At 27.5% G+C, this 24,410-nt stretch overlaps 1 protein-coding gene across 1 annotated transcript in view; it reads left to right on the forward strand.

The window, feature by feature from the left end:
• LOC129606778 (fringe glycosyltransferase) overlaps positions 1–24,410 on the forward strand; it is a 224,949-nt gene that overhangs the window by 34,356 nt on the left and 166,183 nt on the right. The gene's annotated exons all lie outside the window — the stretch shown is intronic.

A 24,410-nucleotide genomic window follows, 5' to 3' on the forward strand; every position in this document is an offset into this window, starting at 1 on the left:
AAAAAATTTGACAAAAATCCAAGTTCGTTTAATAAATGGTTGGATAAGCAGTTATGAGATCTTCAACTCAATAGAAACATTTTAGTATTGAGAAAAATTTGCACACACACAATGAAAAAGTCTAAAATTGGAAAGAATTTTCTTCTTCGATTAAGAAAGGGCTAGCGTGCATAATATGAAAAAATCAAGTATTTTATATGAAATTAGGACATTTGTTTGTCAAATCCTTGAAATATTAGAAAATCCTTAGCAAAATTTAAAGAGTAAAAATACTATAGCAAAAAAATGTTCTTTAGAAATTTGACAAAATTCGATAAACCCGTTTTTTGTCAATTTTTTGACCCCGATTAAACTATCTAGTCCTTATTGTATTAAAATACGATCGCTGAAAAATTCCGGAACATAGAATGAAGAAAACCCTATAAACTGAAGAAACTTATTGCATATTTTTAGGCGGCTCATAATTTTTTGACAATTTTCTACAGAAATTTGTTAACTTCTTGTTACTCCGGGCATCAAAAGGCGTTCGAGCTCATCAAAAAGGTGGGCTTTGAACAGGAGTTATAGCGTATGCGCCGCATACCTAGTTAAAATGTATATAGTTATAACATGCGAGTTTCCATGTTAAATTTTATTACAACAGAGTATGGAAATGTAACAAATCTCACGGGGCATTTTCTATTTCTATATATGTATTCGAAAAATGAAGGAATTCCTTATCATATATGTACATAAATTCCATTTGAACAATAAAAAATTCCAAATCAACACAAGTTTTTAAATATAAAAAATAAAGTAAAGTTCAAGAGTATAAAATTCCAATGTGTATTGAATTTAAAAAAAAATAAAAAACAACTAGAACAAATAGGGAATAATAAAACAAAAAAAACTACAGCATTTGACGGCAAATTGGCTAAGTTAATAAATAAGTTATTCAATTTTATAGTCACAACTACAATACACTAATATAAATAAGTAGGTACATCTAATTTTTTTACTCCTGTCCCTACAAATTCAATTCAATTCCTATTGAATTGATTGACTGTAACACGATCAATTTTTCTATACAAAATTTTTTTTGTTTTTTTTTATATGCTCCTTTCTTTTTGCTGTCTATTAATCACCGACTGTATTACAGGGGGGTATTGCGATGACATCAAATTTTATAATATATTGAGTTTGCAACAGTAGTGTGTTTCTCTGGAACAGGGAATAATAAAAAATTATTCGTATATCTCAAATTCGCCTGAACCAATTTGTATAAAAATTTATACCAAAGCTGGGTTCTGGTTTGTCCTAGAACGTCATTCACCCACAATTTGCAAAGGTTATTATATTGTAGTAGTTTTTGAGGATAGTGCCAAAAATTGCAGTTTCTGTTGCTAGCTCAAGTGATTATCATTTTTGTGGCATGTGTTACAGCATTTACAAAAACTAATTCGCAAAAATGGCTGATTTTGATGTAGAAAAGCAATAAAAGTAAGAGAAAATAAATGATAACCTCAAAATATTAAAACATCAACTATCGCTTTATTTGACTTTATAAGAGTTGCTTTATTTGCATACGACTGTCATTTGCAAATGAAAGTGATCGACATAACCTAATTGACATAACCGTGAAATTGATGACGTTCTGAGAAAGTACTTTATTTTAACCATGTGGTGGAATTTCCTTAAGTTTTACTTATATTACTTCCATTCGAAAATCAAGTGCCATAATTGAATTGGATTGAACACAATTCAAAAACTACACTTAATGCCATGTCGGTTATGTGCCGATCACATCACACTATTTTGTCTTACTATATTTTACTATTATTGCAATAATGCTTGCACTTTTTTATTTTTATTTTTTAATATTTTTTCTTCTTATTATAATATTAGTCTTCTAGATGTCTGTTATTTGTTTGATCGCTTGTTGGCACGATCACTCACATATTATATAGAAAAAGAAAAGAATTCAATATTATATAGAGTTTATTCTTATGAGATATTTGAAAACATGTTTACTTATGTGTAAAATAATTCATCATCATCATCATTAAAATAATATAAACTAATAATAATTGAAGTATAAAAGAAAATTCAAGAAAAAGAAATTTAATTCTATATAAGAAATTAAATTGCTATTTGATTATCACTTATCGGACACCATCATCATCATTTTATAAAAATAATGATCAAATGATTATTATTACTCTACAGATTTGTTAGTTAGCGTTTATATTTGTAATATCAAGATCAAGACGTGATCTTGGACATTTTTTCATTTCGTTTCACTGCGAAACTTTACCTTTCATCGTTTGTTATGTCTTATTAATTTCTGTTTTTGTTTTTTCTTGTTTTGTTCTTCATCGCACTGATCTTTGCCAATTGAATTCTTACTGGTTGTATATGTGTGTATAGTAATATTTTATTTGGAATTATGCCATAAGAATCATAGTAACTTGCACAATTTAACAATATTATAGTACTTATACAGGAATAGCATTAGACCAGAGCACTATGTGATGAATATGCGATTTTAATGTTCATATACATATAGGCACAATAAACAAGAATCATGAAGATAACTGGTATATAAAGGAAAAAATTAAATAATATTGGGAGTAGTTTTATCTTACTTTGTTCAACTGAAATTTTTTGTAAAAATCACATGTTTACTTAGAGTTCTAAATTGATAGTGTTATCGAAAAATATGGACTATACTATAGAACTTAACACATGAAATAGTCCACTGAAACAATAGTTAAACAAATTTATTCTATTCAAAACGCATTTTCTTAACCAAATTTTAAACTGTCTCCAGTTCACTTTCAGATTATATACCTTCAACGTCAATTTTCGAGAACTTATTACGCGGCACCTATAATATAAGAATTTTTTAATGTAGAAAATTTAGAAAATTATTGACCTACCGTTTCTATCGGCCACACTCATAAAAATAAAAACCACACTGTACTTAAATCATCGTTTCAAGTTAATCGTTCAAATTAATTGTACAGAAATGTGCTGTTTTGCAAACTATTGGTTCGGTCGAAACTGTACTATCGTCTTATTCAATTTAGAATTGAATGTGATGAGTGGAAAATGATAATAAAATTATTTTTCAATTTAAACGCGATTCTATCTTATATATTAAACTGTTTATTGGCTAATCTACGATAATCACGGTACGTATATCATTTTGTGGTCGATATGATCTATTGTGTCTCATACCAGAACAATATTCCTAATGGAATTGGAAATTGCTATTAGTAGTGATAATATTAGTAGTGATCGTATTTTGAAGATAATTTTTCTTCAAATCTGCTTTTAATATAATTTGAATGAAAACTAAAATTGCTTTTACTTGGTAGTCAAACAAGCATAATTATAACCTCTAATTGCTTATCTATTTTAGTACTTTCATTATTATTCAATTAATTTATTAATTAAATTATTTAATTATTTAATACAAAATTCATAAAATTTGTAATTCAAATAATCCAATTAATTAATTATTAAAAATAATTAAATTTAATAAAAATATTTCTATAATAATTAATTGAAATTTTTCATAACCGCGTAAATATTTTTAATAATTAAAATTATTCAAAATAATTTCTAAAATAATAAGGGAGAGTGTGGTATAAGTGCGCCATAAATCATTTAAAAATTCTTGAAAATTAATCCCACAATTAATTAAGTAAGTGTATAAAATTTATATTTTTATATTAAATTTCAATTGAAAACAAGTTTATTGTAATTATTACAATAGCAACACAATTTCATTAGAAATTAATATTAACATTTTAATTATATCACGCGTATAAAGAAATCAATAAAATTTTCAATTTTAAAATTAAAATGTTGATATATGTGTGTATTTTTACAAAAAAAACAATATAAAACTTTAATTATTAACTTGAAAAATTTAATTAAATTCACAAAGTAATAATTATTTCATCTAGATTCAATTGAACTATTTTATACAATTTAATTTTGAATTGTTTAAAAAAACCTCCTACCAAAAAATCAATTAGTTTTTTCAATTTTCAATTAAAAATAATCACACGAATTCAAAATGAATCTAGAAATTAATTATTGAATTTTCGAAAACTACTTTAACTTTAATTACTTTAAGGAATAAGGTACTTATACTTGTATGAAAGTAATCCTAGATACTCACCTCACGTGTGAGTAATATACATAAATAATTTCGCTATTGAATTTTTAATTTCGCTGAAGTTTTCAATTAAAAAAATGAAATCGTTTCGTATTTAAAGAACAAAATTTAATTTTCTTATACTAATCAATTTTATTTTTCAAAAACGTAGGTACTTAATGACTTTTCAAATTAAATTTGAATATTTAAAATTTAAATTTTCAGTTTTGTGAATTTTTCTGGAAAATGTTAAATATTTTCATTCGAAATTTAAATACAGGAATACAGAAATAAATTTTAAAAAATTTAAGGTAATTTCTTTGATTTGAATTTCTTGATCTTGAAGAATTTAATTTAATAGTTTTACGTTCTTAAAGGTTTTTCAAATGAAATGTTTTGTTGTGTCTCATGTCTTATACAGTATAAACTGCGATTCAGCGAAAATTTCGCTCTTATTTGCTCAAATTTCAGAACTGAGCGAATCGCTATTATTCTCACTTTGTTTTCTCCTTACTACAATGTGTTATTAATATTTTGCTCGTTTTAATATTAAATAGATTTAAACCAATAACTTTAATTTTAAATTTAAATTAAGCGGACACCTTGTTTCATTTGAGTGAGCGAAACTAAGAAATACCAATGCATGTGAAACAGTATGAATGAGAAATATATAAGATAGACTACATGAGACAGTATAAATGAGAAAAATTTTGTGTAAAGAATTTTTTTTAAAAAAACATTTGATGAAATCCTACGAATAATTCGATTAATATGACCAGCCCATTCAGTGATCCCAAGTAGCAAAGATTTTCAACAAAGTAAATTTTTATAGAATTATAAGAGAAATTTGTTGATCTGTATACAATTTATTCCAAATAACAAAATTTTCGCATCCCCATTCCCATTTTCATCCTCTAATCTGTGTTAGAATTAATTCTTGAGCCGTTATTGCTCACAGTTATGTGTTGATTATGCACCTTAGCCAGAATATTTTGTAGATGATATAGAGACACTTGTTAAATATTACACAATAAACTTCTTACCTTATCAAATATTTGGTGAATTATGAGCAAACATGATTATTTCAATAAAAAATTTAAAAAAATTTTTCTTTCTCCAACCCACATATTTTCATTTCTCTACAATAATTTTAAAATATTGTAAATTAAAATATGTTAATTTTGATTAAAAATCCTAACCTCAAAATTTAATACGAAAATATGTCGAATTTCTTTTTATTCTACGTGCGCCCGAATGTATCGAACATATATATTAAAAATTTTACAATTTTATGTAAATACATTCTTTTTCCCTTAGTGTAATGTGGGCAAAATTTGAATTCATGTATTTGAAAACTCACAGAGAAAGTCTTACATGTTATTCCAAATCCTTCCTTCATCTACCACATTTACATTACAAAATTTTTCACTCCCTATTTTTATTTTCATATTAATTTATTCATTATTAATTTAGTTATTATAATACACACGCACATACACATATCATATGCACGCCTAAGAATTTAATTTTATACATAAGTGGCTCCCATATTTTTTAGATATTGATGTATCGTACTTGCATATATTCTATTTTCATCGGAATTTTTTTGAATTATAATTCTGTTTCCCTATATTATGTACATACTTTTGTTTTAAAACATTTTAATAAAAAGAATTTTCAACCAACCGAACAACCAATTTAACCAATGCGTTTCTGGCGTTAAATTATATGTACATATATGCAAAAGTTTACCCTAATTTTTCCAAAATGAAAACAAAAAAATATTAAAAAATTTTCCATATGTGCAAGTTTTTCGTTATATAGAAAAACAAAAAATACAAAAAATGATACGGAAAATAAATTTTTCTCACACTTTTAAAATAATTTCGCGCATTACCAAGATCCAATCAGTCGCCCTTTTCTGTAATAAACTTACAATAATATTTTGTACCTAATAATGAATGCGCGTAAAAAAAATATTTTGTATACAAACTGTGAGAGTTTATCGGTATGTTATAATTTTAAATTATAAATATATATTAAAGAAAACAAATTAAATTTTATATCGATATGAATACGATTCAATCTACTCAGATATTATGATATGAAAATTTCGTTTATGACTCTCAAATTCTATTCAAATTTGAAATTTGAATCTAAAAATCTATAAACTATTTGCTCATTCTCAGCTGTAATTATTCAGAAACCAAAAAAGAAATATCTGACGATTAAGTTTTCAAATATTTCTGATGCCAGCTATTGACTCGATTAACTATAACTCTGCCAGAACACTTTATATAGCCAGATTTGCGACAGTACTTTTAAAGTGTAAAATCATAAACCCAAAAAAAAAAATGAATTACAAATAAGACAGAAGTCTCATGAATTGAAATCAAATCTGAATTAAAATACCCAACCACTTTAACCAACACGCTTTTAGTCCTACGTCGGGCGCCATTATAAAATTTAAACGCATAAATACAAAAACAAAATTTGTTGCAAATAAGACAGGAGACAGAGTTTCATGCATTAAAACCAATTTTGAATTAAAATTTCCACCTAATTTCGACAAGCTTTTTGCCCCCATGTCGGGCGCCATTTTAATTTATATTATAAATTTTAGATGGTTTCGAACATAATATTGTCCACTTTCAATCAGAGTGTTGTCCATCTATTGTTTCAATGTGCAACTGACTGTCTTTCTTATCCACATTTTTTTTTATATTGAATTGAATCTTAAATTTGGCAGGCAATATTTTAATAATCCATATTTTTATTATACAATAGGGAAAGCATTACTAAAACATTCTTTTAGCTATATAAAATATAATTATGTGGTTTTAATATACTTTTATGAACAAAAGTAATTTTATTTTTCTTTCCAAAATAAAACCTAAAAAAAAAAAACATTCGGAAAATAACAAACGCAATATCAGCAGCAGGAACAGTAACAATGACACCACACAATTTTCAAAGGAAAAAGAAAATTTTGTTTTTCATTCTAGCATACTTGCTATATAAAAATATCGTCACACATACCTTTGTCGTACATTTTCCATAGAAGTTTGTTGTTTAATAATATTTTTTTTTTATGTACATGTGTAATAATGCCAATGAACATGAAATTCCCTATTGTTTTTTTCTGGTTTTTTTGTTTTTATATTTTTCTGCATTCATGAATACAAGCGAAAATTTTCGATTCTCTCCTGTTTTTCTTTCTCATATTACTCTCAAGCATTAAACCACAACAGTAACAACAAAAACAAAGAGAAATAAAGTTGGGTCAAACCAATGGTTTGTATTGTAGCACTTTTCCCTTCAACAAGTGAAAATACTATTTTTAAATGCAGTATGTGTATATCCACCACACTATTAAAATTATTTTCATTTATAAACGAAACTATTTCTAGGATTGCATAAATTTAGGATGAACCATTTATGCAGTCTTTGAAATAAAGCAAAAATTAATATAAACAGGGTTTAACATAATGCTCGATTTTAAGGGCTAATTGTGTGAGTTAAGAAAAATAATTATATTTTTTAATGTCATGGAATTTACCGTTAACTTTTTGTGTTTATAGAAATTTGAAAAAACTTGCGGTTTCAGAAATATAAGGTGTCAAAAATGCAAATTTTACAAATTTCAAGAGGCCATAACTTGAGAGGGGGTGGAGATGGAAAAAAATTTTCTTCTAACGAAATGAACTACTTGTTAATGTCTAAAAGCTCCTAAAATTTCAAGCTTCTACAGGCTGGGGTCTAGAAGAAAAATGACATCAAAAATTTGGAAAAAAAGGACTTCAGATAACGGTAAATTTGAACGGCCATTTTGTTTTTCTAAAGTTTAACTATAGTATACCGCGATAGGGGAAGCAAGCCACTGCCTTTCTGCGTTTGCAAAATTTCAAAAATGCTTATGGTTTCATTGCAACAAATAGTTAAAATAGGGCATTTTTGGTGCTTTGGGGGGGTATAACTTCTAGAGGGGGGGAGATAGGTGAAAATTTTGTTCTACGAAAATAAGTTTCTAGTGAAGATCTATGTACGTATTAAATTTCAGCTTTCTATCTTTAAGAATGTAGAAGTTTTGTAAACAGACACACGGACGGACGGACGGACGGACGGACGGACGGACGGACGGACGGACGATCGGACGGACGGACGGACGGACGGACGGACGGACGGACGGACAGAGTGAAACTAATAAGCACTTTTTTTCAAAAAATTTTTGGAAAAGTGCTAAAAAGGCAAAAATTAAATAAATAAATTTTTCTAATTTAATTTTTTTTTTTCGGTTTTTCCGTTTTTTTCTTTCTTTTTGCACATCATTCATCATTTCAAATTAGTATAGTATACGAAATATGTATATTTAAATATACAGTAGAAAGATAGAACCAGTTTGAAACAAATTGTTTGAAACAAACATTAATGTTTGCATGGAACAAGTTCGTGCTAGGAACAGTTGAAGAATAAGAAACGCAATCAAACATTTTTGAATAAAAATAACATAAGGACAGTAATTAATTAAACAAAATATCAATTGGAAATTAGTTAAAATAAATAAATATAGCGATTCCTGGTTGTCATTTCGAGGTTACCAATACCTCCTAGTTACTACCATTTATTTGAGAATCAGAAAATCTTTATTGTTTCTCTTAAAATTACAGCTGTGTCATTAGTGTTTCTCTTAAAATACTTATATCACAAAACTGTTATAACTGTTTAACTGTTATAATACAATATATTGACCACTGCGCTTCATGTGGGAATGGCCTTAACCGTTCAACACTAAATTTAAATAAATTAATGCCCATACGAAGATTTATTAAAAGGTCATTAAAAGCAAAAGTTAAAAGCATTTTGCAAAGCCAACCATCCTCAGAGTGGCTTGAATTTCATTTTTATTTATTTTTTCGCTGTATAGCGCCATTTCTACCACTGTATATACTTCTGAATAATATGCAATTTTCTTTTCACACATGTTAAATTCGAAACAATTTTTCTTGTTGTTGTTTTTTCTTTTAAATGCTCACAGAACTGAAAGAATTTCGTTTTTACTTTCCGAAATTATAAAATAACAATGTTGTTCTCTTATATTTTTTTAAAACAACATTATTATTAACAAAAAAAATTCCTCCATTACCACTTCAACGTAAAATTGGGAAAAATTTTCTTCTATAATCGTTCAAATGAATACTCCATACAGTTCAGGATAAATACAGGGAAGCTCAGGGAAATGGAATGAAATTTTTTATATTTTTACAAAAAATATTCTCGAAAAACAAAATCGAAATCAAAATTAGCTGCTGCATAAAATGTCATGTTATTTAATAGTATTGTAAGAATCCTTGTAAATCCTTGTACGATATTATGTATATATATATATAGTTTCAATATGATAACATGTCAGTTTGTAATCAGTGTTGTGTTCAATTTTAATTTTTAATGTAAACAAGTCCCAAAAAAAAAAGAAGCAGCAGTAGAAAATCAGAAAAAGTATAGAGAGAAGACAGGAAAAATTGGAAAAGCATGTGTTCTTATTCAGGAAAAAAATTTTGTTATTCTCTTGTTATTTCCATGTTCGTTTGTTCTCATTTTTGTTGTAGTAAATAGAGAAAATTGAGGTTTAAGTAACATATTGAGAAAAACATTATTTTGTGGGGTTATGTCATCATCACAATATCAACCCAAAATATAACTGAAAAAAAAGAAAAAATTAATCCTAAAAATGTTTTCACAAATATTATTTAAATTTCTATTAAATATGCAGGTATATAATAAATTACGATATAGATTTCTCTTAGTAGATATACCGTAAACAAAAAGCGTGCAACGTGCCAGGAAGACCTGAAAAATTGGTTTTATTTAATGGTTTTATTCGTCAATTAAATACTGGCATGTCTATGATTTACATTTTAATTGAGAAACCTTAATTATTATCACGTTTATGACTACGATCATTGGCTCGTTCGTTGAATGATAAATCGATTATATCGTCAATCTAAGAGAGCCGATCGTTACGGAGAGTGTATCTTTTTTACACTTTTAATTTTCATTAATTGTCAGATAATTACCCCTTGCGAAGAGTAATTAGCCACCAAGTATTGTTTGATATTTAACATTATTCCTATTTATTACTGATGATAACAATATTTTTGCTGATTTATTATTTAGGAATGATGATCATCAATCAATGATCAATAATTTGGGTCATAAGTTCCTTTATTCACAACATATTTATAGTAATTTACATCTTTTTGAATAACTACAAAATAAGGATGGGAGAACGTTAAAGTATTTTGCTTATATATTATGTACGTATGTATGTATGTATGAATTCAGACTATTGACCTAAAGAACAGATGGCACAAATGAAAAACAAAATATATGTAATGGTATACAAAAATTGTAATATTTGTCGTTCTAATTTGTGCGGAGTGAGTAGTGAGGATTATTTTGCAAAATTTACAAAATATGATTTTCTTCTCTTTCGACATGATTTTTTTTCTCATATTTTCCTTCCTGTTTTTTTTTTATTCCTTGCAATCCCATATTTGAATCTTTTGCCTTTTTTTTAATTTATGTATATGTATATGCGGTTTTTATTTTCGAAACCATCTACAAAATGTTTACTTGAACAAATTTTGAGGTGTTTCAACTCATATCAGGATGGTAATTTCTTTATCTTGGAATATAAGTTTTAAATGTAGCTTACATATTCTACCCCAAAAGTATATTTGATTTAAAATAAGAATCTAATTGTGAATTAAAAGGCAGAAAGAGTTTATAATCACTGATTTGATTATGCATTTTCGATAATAAAACTAGATCAAGCATCAAATTTAAATAGGCTTCCAATCTTTCATTTACTGTGGAGTATTTCTGTAAATTCGGCAACCTTAGATGATACGACTTTTAAGTTATTGGTAGGACTGCTGGTATCTGATACATACAACGTTTTATTAATAATTAGTTCTACAAATGTAATGACGGGTTCTTGCGGTTAGACAGATATTCATAATTTATAGAGAATCGATATTTGTTTTGTTGGCACCAGAAACATTAAACACTACAAATATCTTCTCCATTTTTCGAAAATCAATATTTTACTATGGAAGCTTATCGCCACCAGTGTTAATAGACTTCAGTTTAACACTTTGTATTTCTCTATATTTGTGACATAACATAGAACATATTTTTCTTCTTATGAAATGTCAACAACAGTGTATCTCAATCACATATTAAGACATTAAGTAATAGAGTACAAATAGATAACAAGTAAATAGAATGAGTATATATATTTATATATGTATATATGAGTATACAAGTACGTGCACGTATTTATGCTTAAATATTAATAAAATATATCCGAAAAAAAAAAATTTGTTTTGAACATAAGTCTTTGACATTTCTGACATCTTATTATTTATTACAAAACATTGATACACATATTATAGAGAGAGTAGGTGTTCAAGAACCCTTATTACGGAGCACATATAAATAATCCAATGCAAAGTAAATATATACGTATAACTGTATAACATGTTATGTTTATTACATTATTTATAATATAGATGGTGCTGATTCAGATGTGTAAGTAAATTTTTACATAAGATTAAAGTATTCTGCACCAAAAATATAAAATTGTATAAGATGGACTAAAGGGAATTTGGTTTAATACGTACATCCACATATACATATGACGATTGCATTGAAAAAACTTTGTTTTTGCATTGAGGAAACATTGAAATTGAGAATATTCCTGAATACGGATGAAACTAAATGGTCATTTTGAATTTTTCTTTAATAAATAATTTAGTAAACAAAATCTCCATTCTTTGTTCCAGGGCATAATAATATTGCCCTTTAATATTGTCTATATTATTGTAGATTACCAACTCTCTGACTGTAATGTAAAATAAACCTTATCTAATATTGTACAAATTTGTATGTAAGCAACATTGAATACCTTGTAAAAGATTTTAGTCGCAAAAATGTAGATTACAAATTGCTTTCAACTATGTTTACAACTATCGTAATTGCCAGCCTTCCCGATTACTTCATACTTAACTCGTTCCCCTAAAATGTGATTTATATTTAAATTAAAAACCATATTTTAAATTTTAAATGCAAAGAGATCCCATATTTCATTCAAAAAAATCAACTTATTTTCTAATGCATAAAAATATTTTTTATTCGCTAATCTAAAATTATTATATTGATAAATTTGTCAACATAAAATACATTTACCTTATTATTCATTTGATAAAGTTTTTATACAAGGTATGCCGTGGAAAAAATTTAAAACTGTAAGTATTAGTAATAACTTTCTCAGGATATTGGTGGGTGTACTCACTGGGCACTGCTTCTTTATAGTCTATCTGAAAAGGATGAACAAGGCGGAAGGCCAAAGTCTGCCGTCTCTGCCTCGAAGAAGGCGAAACAGTTCAGTGGCCTCAAACACAAACCGCCTAACTCGAGTTAAAACAAAAATGAGATATGTTTACCAGCGAATTCTCCGTTTTGAGTTTCATATGCTCACGAAATTTGGTGGTTCTACGACTGTTGTGGCCGGAGTTATTGTCGAATTCACACATGACCTAACTCGAAATGGTAACTATGTGCACTTGCACTAATCGCCTAAATCGAGTTAAGAGCAGAAAACATCTTTTTTATGTTTTTGACAAACCACTTATCTCGAGATAGGCTATTGTTGCAAATCGAAATTAGTGACATTTTTTTTTATTTGTGTGAATTTTTACAACCGCTTATCTCGAGTTAAGCTTTTGTTGCAAAATTAATTTTGAGTGTTTTTAAATATTAACTCGAGATAAGCGATTTGTGTAAAATAATAATTGTTGGTTGTTTAAACTCATCTCGAGTTAGGCGATTATTGCAAATGCAATTATATTCCAAAAGGCTTCTTATGTTGAGTTAGGTTTTTATAACGCGTGCAAATAAGAATCAAAAACCAAAGTTAAGCGTTTAGTGTTCGAAATAATACATGATCAGTATAGAATATTTTTTAGTTTTTTATAATAAAAAATATTTTATAACGCTTAACATATTATTTTATGTGATATATAGTGTAGGTACTTTATGTCCATGATTTAAAACTTGTTCACTATAGTTAAAATTAAATCTTACATTCAGCGACAAGAAAATAATTGTATTTTTTAACACGAAATATAAAACATCTGCAGAAGTTACCTGCATTATTAGTGCTCTAATTACCCAAATATCCCATGTTTAAGATTTGAATTTTTTTTTTTAACAAATAATATTGTAGGCTATTTCGTGATTTACCTGCGACAAATGTTTTTTTCAATTGACGGAGTTCTCATGTTAAAATGACACGTGGCTAGCTACCTGATGGTAGATTGTTTTGCCTTTGTCGTCTAATTGTATTATTAAACAAAGTGTTGTTTTATTACGCCCTTGTAAAACACATGTTATTAGGAAGATCAAATTTTTATGTTTAACAAGAGTTTTTATTCTAATTATTGTACTAAAAAGCAATATTTTTATTATACACTAGTAAAACACATTTTGTTAGAAAATTCAAATATAATTTGCAAGGGTTTTCAATAAATAAAATTGGTACATCTGGGAATAACAATATTGTGTTATACTTTTTGTTACTTATTTCCGTGAGATCAAATTTCTTCGATTTTCAAATATTTATTATATTTTTGTTATTTCCAAGGAAGTATTTTTTACAAAGACAGTTATTTATTATTGTTTTTAAATGTGCTGATGTTGGAAATTGTTAAATAATGCAAAAATTATCCAATATAAACTTTATTCACGCTTAACAAATGTGCGTTAAAAATCTTGGAACTTGCTAGGAGAGCTGAGATGATTGTGGCGGATGTTAGAGGTATTGCAATATATTTGAAACTAACATAACGGATTCAAAGTGTTTTAAAGCGTAGAAATTAGCGAAACTGGTCCTATATTAAATAAACAAGTATTTACACAAGAGATTTTACTTTGAAAACCGAAGTTAATACAGTTTTGAAAACCGCAATTGACTCTGGTCGTGGTGACTGTATTAATGATCCTGATTTTAAAATTGACAACATTCAAAAGCAAGTTTTCGAGTCCTATTGGGCATGTGAACATATCTGTAGAGATAAAAAAATATGAAAGGCTTTCTACTTTTATTCTTTTAAGAAAAATCCTTTTACAATTTGCCAAACGGTTAGAAAGATTCGCTTAATACTTCGCGACCGGGCTTCCTGAATGCCCTCAAGTACATGAACGCTCAAAACTTACTCGTGGTCAATTTGTATGGAGTCTTAATTGAAAAGTAAATGCTGACAGCTAAAATAAAAATGTCGAGCAAACTTACAATATTCTTTGTTTATTTGAAAATCAAATACTTATATGCTCTATGATAGCAGAGCAAATTCCGAACCAATTTACTTTGCCACAACTTTTTACGGAGATCTATATACTTTTTATGGCAGAACTTAGAGAAAAACTCACGAACAAACTGTTTTCTATAAGTAATTAATAATACGTCTCCAAGATTTAATTTTCACAAGTATCGAATTATTATTTTCTATACGAGTTCGAGTTCACTATCGAATTTGACTTTTCATTACAGTAGTTGTAATGACTCACACTCAATTTCATTTTGTTTTTGATTTAAAAATTTTAATTAATTCGCATTTAGTATCATTATGAACAAGTAAGAAAGTCATATGGACTATAGTACATAAATAAAATAACAAACACAAAACTCATAAACTCATTTTAGATATTACTTTATGTGCTGATTTTTACAATAATGTAACAACTTTGTCAGATCCGTTGCACAATGAAGGCTTTTTGTAATTGAATTACCTTTTGAAATTTTCTTAAGTGGAAAGAGTCGCACCACAGATTTCAAAAAATTGACTTCCAAAAATATTTTACAAGAACAGTTTATACAAAGATTTTTTATATTTTAAGACGAGGTGTTAATTAGTTAGATTTTCAAGACATGCTCCAAATTGAAGAAGAAGAGAAAATTAGTCCCAAAAAAGAAAAACATAGAGTACTTGATGCAATTTTTTAATATGTTGGTTTACAAATTTTACAAAACGATTAAGACTGGAGATTTAGCAGATACTCATCCATATTTAGTTGAAGAATCCGAGAGAGAATAAGAGATACTGTCACCTTTCTTAAATTTAATAAAAAAATTATTTTTAAACTTTTAGAAATAATTTTTACTTGAAGTTTATTCATTTTTTACCTCAATTTATGTTTTTTATGACAATGATTTGAAAAAAAACTGAAAAATCAAATAACGTAAAAATAATATATATATTTCTTCCCTTTTCAATACAACTTAAGTCACCTAAAACCATATTTTCAGTTTTGCAACAACAGCTTAAGTCGACTTAAGTTTGACGAAAATGCAAAAGTAATTTTTCACAAATCGCCTAAGTCGAGTTATGCTTTGCAAAGTGCTTTTTATAAATTTTGTATAACCGCCTATCTCACTTTTTTCATAATTACGGGAATACTATTAGTTGTTTTACTTCAGATTATGAGTTAATCGCTTCCTTTTTTAATAATCTTTCAATCAAAAAAAAAATTGGTTCAAAAAACTTCATAACTTTTTTCAAAATTAAATTTAAAGTTTAAAATGCATTTATCTCGAAATCACTAAAACAGACTTAAGTCGTTTGTGCTTGAAGCCACTGAGTTTAGCACTTATTGTTTAAATGCGAGGCGGTGACTAACATGCGGTTGAAATGTTTCGGAAGAAGCTTTGTTACCACTGCTGGAGGTCTCGCGGCATGAGGGGGCTACTATACTGGAATTTGTCAGAGGCCTAGATAATATCTATATTATAGTGCTAATGTAGGTTGAGATGGGAATCACAAAGCATCTTATAAGCTGACTTGAGAAATAGCCTTAAAGACCTTGCTTCTCGCTTAAATTTAAAATTTAAGAATTGCCATTCAGTAGCATTTTTAAACTTAATATTTACGATTTAACTTGTATGAATTTAACTGATAAGCAACGGAACATTCTCTAAATAAAATGAAGGTACAAAGTCCCTTCGCGTATATTAAAATATTAAAATAGAATAGAAAAAAATTCTTTGTTTGTCTACAAAATAAAGAGTTGGCCTCATAAAGAAATAAGGATTGAATTTTACCTTTGTACAAAAGTTAAAGAAAAAAAAAAACAAAATATACGAAAACAATAAGAAAAACAAAACAAAAGGACGACGTGTATTTGAACCAAAAAAATTGAACCGATTTGCAATTGTAGTTTTGTGAATATTGTAAGCTTTCCAACAAATGCATATTTTTTTTTCTTACTTATTTATTACTTACTTTTGTTTTTTGCATAAGAAGCAGTAAATTTTCACGTTTCTTTTTTTTTTAATTTTTATCTACCGTTTTTGTTTTGTATATTTAAGCATTGATATTAATTTCAAATAAGAAATAAATTTGGGTTCCTCGCTTGTTTTTCATACTTTTTTTTTGTATACATACTTGTTCGTTTCAAGAAGGAAACAATAGTTTTTAAAAATAATAATAAAAAAAAATAAAGTGCGCGATAATGGAATACAATAGGTATGGTACAGACAGACAATCTTCACCAACTAAATAAAACTACTTATATACAACATAATTTTTATATGACATAAGTAAAAGAGAAATGTATTGGTGGTTTTAATGCTTTTCGTATACATTTTATGAATTGTCTTGCATCTATTGTCTATGCTCTTGTCATCTTTATTATGATAGCTTGTATAATTGCCATATATATAATTTATTTATTATGATTGTTATAGCTTTTTTTATTAAAATTTCAAGAAAATTTATGAAATTTCAAAAATATTTAATTGATTTATGAACAAGTAAATCTAAATTATTGCAAATATAATAATTTTATAGAAATATTACTCCAAGAAATAATTATAATTTTCTAAATTCGTTAAGTAATACTATTTCACACATTAATCTATTTTAAGCAAAATTTCTATATTTTCTTTTGAAATTCTATATTTCCTAAATTTCGATATCAAACATGTTCGATGTTAAAAAATTTTGATATCAAACACGTTCGATGTCAAAAATTTTCGATATCAAACACTTTCGACGCTGAAGTATTTGCATGTCAAACATGTTCGATGCTAAAAAATTTTTATATCAAACATGTTCGATGCCATAAATTGTTTCATATCAAACATGTTTATTTGGAAATTTGTTTCATTTCAAATTTCATTAAAAACAATTGAATTATCAAAATTAAGCACTCTTGTGGGGTAAAATTAATAAAATGTTACGTAAATAATAAAAGGAAAAAAATTCCACAAATGCCCCTAAAATCTGATTTATATCCTATTCTGAAATCTTATGACTCCTTTCTTCCAACCAGGGATCTTGTGCGCATTAAATTACAAACGAATCTTTAATCCCTTTATCTATTAGAATTGTTTTTCTTAGCCTTAAAACCATCATTATGTAGAGATGCAAGAAACTAAGAAACAACATTATTTTTTTTGTGTTTTTTAATTTTACGATCCATTTACAATAATTTTTGGTGTGTTTCCTAAAAAAACTTATTTAGTCTATACAAAACTATTTATTTTACTAGCAATATAACATTTTTGTTTTAACTTCTACCTTATTTTTTACTAGGTAACAAAAGGTAAAATTTAATAAAAAAAAAGGAGTTCTTTTATTTTTGGTTGGTATGCGGGTGATTTAACTGAATTCTACGATTTTTTTTTTCTTCGGTGCATTAAGATTTTTTTTTTTTTATTTTTTATATGTCCTTTTTTGTTTATTATATTTCTTTATTTATTTAGACATTTATTTATTTATAAAAAAATATTTTTATTTTTCATTTTATCATTGCTCTTGCTTTTATATTCTTTGAATTCCTATTGTTTGTACATTTTTAATGTTATGCAAGTCTAACCAGCATTATTAAAGCCGTATGAAAAAGAAAGAATAATAAACGTGCCATCTACCGTTGATAAAACAAAAAAACAATAAAAAACAAAAAAAGAAAACGTCAAAATTTTTATTTTTTTTTTTAATATTATTTGTTTTTCTGCATGTGTTTAGGTTGACTGCACATCAGTCTTAGCACAAGATGATGACGCTCTTTGCCTTTATATCTCCTTCTCATGTTTACCATTTACATATAATTGTAGAAAAAGATAAAGAGAGAAAGAGAGAGGTCAACATCTGAGACACAGATTTATTTGTTTATTTTTCTCTTTTTAGCTTTTTTTTTTTTTTGGCTGTGCCAAATAAATGTGTAGATCGTCGCGAGTATAATGTGTGTATACATGTATACATGCCTTTGTCTCATTTATATGCAATTGTCGTATATTTGAAAATAAGTTTAACTATATTATGTATAAAAGGGAAAAAGAAAGATAAAAGAAATTAACTTTGGACGACCAAAAATAAATAAACACAATAAAGGATTGCACACGACATTTTTAAATTTTTTTTTTTTTTCGCTAATTTTTCATAGAAATTAAATGCATTTAAAGTCTGCCATCTAAATAATATTTTAAAAAAAAATAAAAAAAAATTTGAAATTTTCAAATTTAAAGAAGAAAAAATGAGCATAATTGAAAAAATTTGTAAGCTAAAAATTAATGGAAGTTTTTAATAAAAATATAAGAAGCAGTTACTATACTTCACATTACTTGAAGTCACTGAGAAATTTGGTAAGGGGCTAACGCTTACCACATTTCTCAGTGACTTCCGATTCATAATAGTTGGAGGCACTCTGAAGTGTATACATTATTTTCATACAAATAAGTTTTACTTACAAAAATTATAAACTATGCAACAGTATAAAGCAATTCTTTTGCAACGATAAAGAGCAATGAGATACACAATGGATAATGGACAGCACAGCAACACAACACCTCACATATTCATAAAAATATATTTCTGTGAATTAAGTAATTAAGTTTGAAATTTAAAATTCAAATAGCATTGCATAGAAGACCGGAATTCTACGGCCGCAGCCAGTGTTTTATTCCCCAATATTTCGCATCACTTACATAAGTGCTATAATTATATATTTTTAAGTATACTCTGATTATGGCTAAATAAATACCTAACACAACATTATTTTTTATTGGCAACAGCTCCATGGTTAACTGCTAATTTCCTTAATAGTGTATTTAAATTTTTTAAAGCTTCTAAATCTCATACTGCGCCTCCCGTCAAATAATTTTAATATTATTAAATATTAGAAATGAAAAAGAAAAAACAAATTTAAAGTGCAAATATTTTTATAATTTAATTTAATTTTTTTTTCTCTTCTTTTATAATTTCAAAACAAAAAAAAATGGCGCCTCTTCAACAGCATATAAATGGCATTTAACCATACATTTTTTTTGCACAGATGTCAGCTTGAATTTGTAACATACACACAAAAATTTTCCCTCTTTTTTTTTTATTTTTTTTTTTAATAACATTTTCATGCTATCTACAGCTACTTTAGAATATTTTCCATTGTTTTTCATGGCAACATTCAATATAACAGTTTTTCACTAGCTTTTTTTTTTAGTTTTTTTGTAATAATTCATAACTTGGTTACTATTGTGTCTTATCCTTATACAAACAGGAAAAAAAATAACACTCTTTTTCAAGAGATAAATATCTACACATTGTAGAAATAATCTATTATATGTGCATGTATATGTACATGAATATCAACAATTTACACGTACAAAATTTCGAATATTTAAATTAGGAAAAAAAAATCTGCATAATATTCTGTTATTTCTCGTTAACGTGCACAAAAATATTAAATGGGCTTTTAATCTAAGTACCGAATATAAGCATATATACGTATACTACTTATAGCATTCGGGATCCTGATGCTCTTCAGGCTCTAGAAAAGAAAAAACCTTTTCATTAAAACAAATATTTTTGTTAAAATAGGAAGAAAAAATATTTTTTTTTTTTTGGGTTCATATTTTAAAATAAAAAAAAAACATTCCAGACATACTAAAGGCTTAAAAACAATTTTCCGCAAAAATTTTAAGAGTAGCAAATGGAAGGGGGGAAGGAAGCGCAGGGATACAAAAAAGCCAACATAAAAACTGTAACGTTATTTAAATTAAAATTTGATTTTATAAGTATTTTATGCTCATTTCATGGTTTGGTTTTACAAACTATATAAAATTTGTCCTTTTCTCTTGTGCTCTTTCCAAATATAATAAATAAAATTATTTCCACTTTACTATTACTTGCACACACAATAGAATAGTTCACAAATATTCTCTCTATGCAAATATTATTTCATAGTTATAGTAGAGTTGTAACATGTGATAAAAAATTGTGATTTGGGAGTAAAAGGAGAAATAAAATTTTAAAGTGAATCAAAAACAAGTAAAAACGTTTCAGTCGGTATAAACCGATTGAATTATACCCTGCACCTTTCATTGTTGTATAGCAATTACTCAAACCTGTGAAACCATTCTATAGAAACTTCACGGATATGTCAGACCTATAACTGAACACACAACTACCAAGTTTCATGAATCTGACTTAATTATTTTTCCAAATATTTAAAATTAGCTTTTGGAGTTGTATGGCAGGTACCCGAACCTGCCAAGCAATTCCACTAAAACTTCGCTAATATATCTGATCTATAATTGGACACACAACTGCCAAGTTTCATGAATCTAACTTTATTACTTTTCCAAATATTTAAAATAAGCTTTTGGACTTGTATGGGAGCCACTCGAACATGTCAAGCAATTCCACCAAAACTTCAGAAATATCTTTGACCTATAATTGGACATACAACTGCCAAGTTTCATGAATCTGTCTTTATTATTTTTCCAAATATTTAAAATTAGCTTTTGGAGTTGTATGGCAGGTACCCGAACCTGCCAAGCAATTTCACTAAAACTTCGCAAATATATCTGATCTATAATTGGACACACAACTGCCAAGTTTCATGAACTTGACTTTATTACTTTTTCAAATATTTAAAATTAGCTTTTGGAGTTGAATGGCAGGTACCCGAATCTGTCAAGCAATTCCAATAAAACTTCGCAGGTATATCTGATCTATAATTGGACACACAACTGCCAAATTTCACGAATCTAACTTTTTTTATTTTTTCAAATATTTAAAGTAAGCTTTTGGACTTGTATGGGAGCTACTCGAACCTGTCAAGCAATTCCACCAAAACTTCAGAAATATCTTTGACCTATAATTGGACACACAACTGCCAAGTTTCATGAATCTGACTTTATTATTTTTCCAAATACTTAAAATAAGCTTTTGGACTTGTATGGGAGCCACTCGAATCTGTCAAGCAATTCCACAAAAACTTCAGAAATATCTTTGGCCTATAATTGGACACACGACTGCCAAGTTTCATGAATCTGACTTTATTATTTTGCCGAATATAAAAAATTTGCTTTTGGAGTTGTATGGCAGCCACCCGAACCGGTGCAGCTATCTCATTAAAATTTTTAGAGCATATGTAGAATATAATTGGACACATGTATACAAAATTTTATATTTGTACCTTTATTAGTTTTTGAAATAATTAAAATAAACTCTTTGAGTTGTATGGCAGCTACCCGAACCCGTTGTCCGAATTGGTCCAATAACAATAGGGTTCGTCCTTGGCAGAAAAGAAGCAACTTGTGAAAGTTTGGTGTCGATTGCATTATTCGTTTTTGAGTTATCGTGCGAACGGACGGACGGACGGACGGACGGACGGACGGACGGACGGACGGACGGACGGACGGACGGACGGACGGACGGACAGACGGACATGTCTAAATCGACTCAGAATTTTACGCTGAGCAAGAATATATATATATGTCCATACCGCAGATGACTCCTTCAAGTAGTTACAAACTCCATACCAAAGTTAATATACCCTTCACGAAGTGCAGGGTATAAAAAGTTTTAAAGTGAATCGAAAGGTAAAATAGTTATGTTCTTTTGGAAAATAATTTAAGAGTCGCTTTATAATTTCTTATAATTAAAGGAGAATTTTTGTGTTAAGCTGTTAAAAGAACCACAACTGAATATGCAAGTAAATGGCATACAAATGTCGCAAATTAAGTATCGCAATTAAATGTCGCAATTTCAAAACCTGAAAAATCGCATTTTTTGACTTAATACATTTTTGTGACAAAGTCGCAATTTCACTCTCTTATAAATTTTATTATTGAATTGTTTTACGAATTTCGAATGAAGTGTATGAGCCACCGACTGTATGAGCTTTACTACGATATAGGCAACACTAATTCCATCGAATCACACAAACAATACCTTATCTAATAATGTAGTAAAAGTACTACCCTATTATACACCAAAATATTTGAAATGAAATATAATCCTTAATATAAAATTTTGTGATTCATTAGATGCACTCACATATATTCTTTTATGGAACGTTAAATAAACAGAGAAACAGATGCCGTATATTATGTAAAATGAATATTCATTCCATTCCATCCTCTTCTATATACCCTTTAATTTTGCATGAAATTTTAGTACGAGTATCGTATTACAACTCACATATACATATACATAAATATAACATTGTTATAATAGTTCTAGCCGATGGTAGTTATAGTTTGGTTATAGCTAACATTTTGTAGAAAGAAAAATTCAATTTTATACTGCATGTATTTAAAATTAATTTTTGGAAATATTTTGTGCCTTTATTTTTTGATATTTTATTTGTGTCTTCACTTTTAATGGCCATTTAAAATGATTTTAATTTGCTTTTAAACTAAAATAAAGACTATGAGGATTCTTTTTTTTCTTGTTCGAAATTGAAGCAAAATTCAACAATCTATTTAAAACACCATGCAGCAGCTACTCTCACGTATACTCATATATACACGAAAATTTTACTCTTCTATGGATATAAATGCTATGAATACAAATATCATGTGCATGGGACGTATAAGTATATAGATCGGAAAGGATAAAACAGGAAACGAAAGAATTATTTGCATGCTGTCTCAAATAGGACATTTAAAATCCTAGTAATGTAACAGAATTTCAAGCACATATTTACTTTATTATCATACACACATCGTCACATATACATGAATATACTGTGTTGTTTAATGTTGTTTGTTTTTTTTTTGGAGTTTTAATGTAATTATAAATATTTACAAAAATTTAAATGTGATGTAAATGTACACAAGAAACACACGTTTATTATAATTTATATCAAAATGTACGAGCAATTGTTCTTTTTGTGCTTTTTTTCCATTCAAATATTATGAATATCAAGTTTTGTATATGGGTACTAGACTTTATCAGATAATATTGCTATTAATTTGGATATGGATGACCAACACCTTAAATTTCGGCAATCAAAATATTAACATTTGAAAAATCGGCAAACCAAAATAGAGTTTTGAAAAAAAAAATTTAGCTGAATTGGAATAAAATTTAAGAATTCTCTAAACAAATTAAACAAATCCAACAATTTGGAAGAAAATTTTTAACATATTGAAAAAAATTTATAACCGCGCCAAAAACAACTTAGCGGCAAAGCAATGATTTAAAAAAAAGTCAATTATAATTAAATTTTGAATAATTTTATTAGCGTGACGGACGACAATAATAATGTTATTATTAGAATTAAGAGCGTTATGTATGCTGGCGCCATCTTCTGTTCACCTCCTTCTACAATGTACGTTGCAAAGAAGAGAAAGAGAGAAGTAAAAATTTTACTCACGGAAAAAAATGAATTACCGAATTTACAGCGGTATGCGCGCTGACATTATCTGTTCACCTTCTTCTACAATGTACGTTCGCAAAGTAAAAGAGAGAGAGAGAGAGAGATAAGGAGTAAAAGATTTTATTCACGAATCAAGAAAAAAAGTGAGTAGAAAGTAAACCTCACATTCTCTTCTCACATCATCTGATTCTCCTACTTATTTTAAACTGTATAAAATGTGCGCCTATATATATGCAAATTAAATAGAAGAAATTTTAATAATTATTAATAAAACCTAATCTAACCGAATTATTATTGGTTCAAAGCTCGTACTTGAACTAATTTCCATAAATTTTATATGTGTGCATAACTGAAGTGGAATAAAAAACAAAATATTATTTTTAAACTACTGAACACACTTTACTCTTTACTGGTACAATAAAAATTTTTTAAACTATTATAAAAAATAAAATATTCTAATTTTTTTTTCTTTTTTTTTGTGTACTTACGAGTATTTTGTTAAATAATAAATTTTAAATAGCAATTAAAGGCTTTA

This window comes from Condylostylus longicornis, unplaced genomic scaffold (assembly GCF_029603195.1).
Source record: "Condylostylus longicornis isolate FDR11 unplaced genomic scaffold, ASM2960319v2 ptg000022l, whole genome shotgun sequence".
NCBI classification, from domain to species: Eukaryota; Metazoa; Arthropoda; class Insecta; order Diptera; family Dolichopodidae; genus Condylostylus; species Condylostylus longicornis.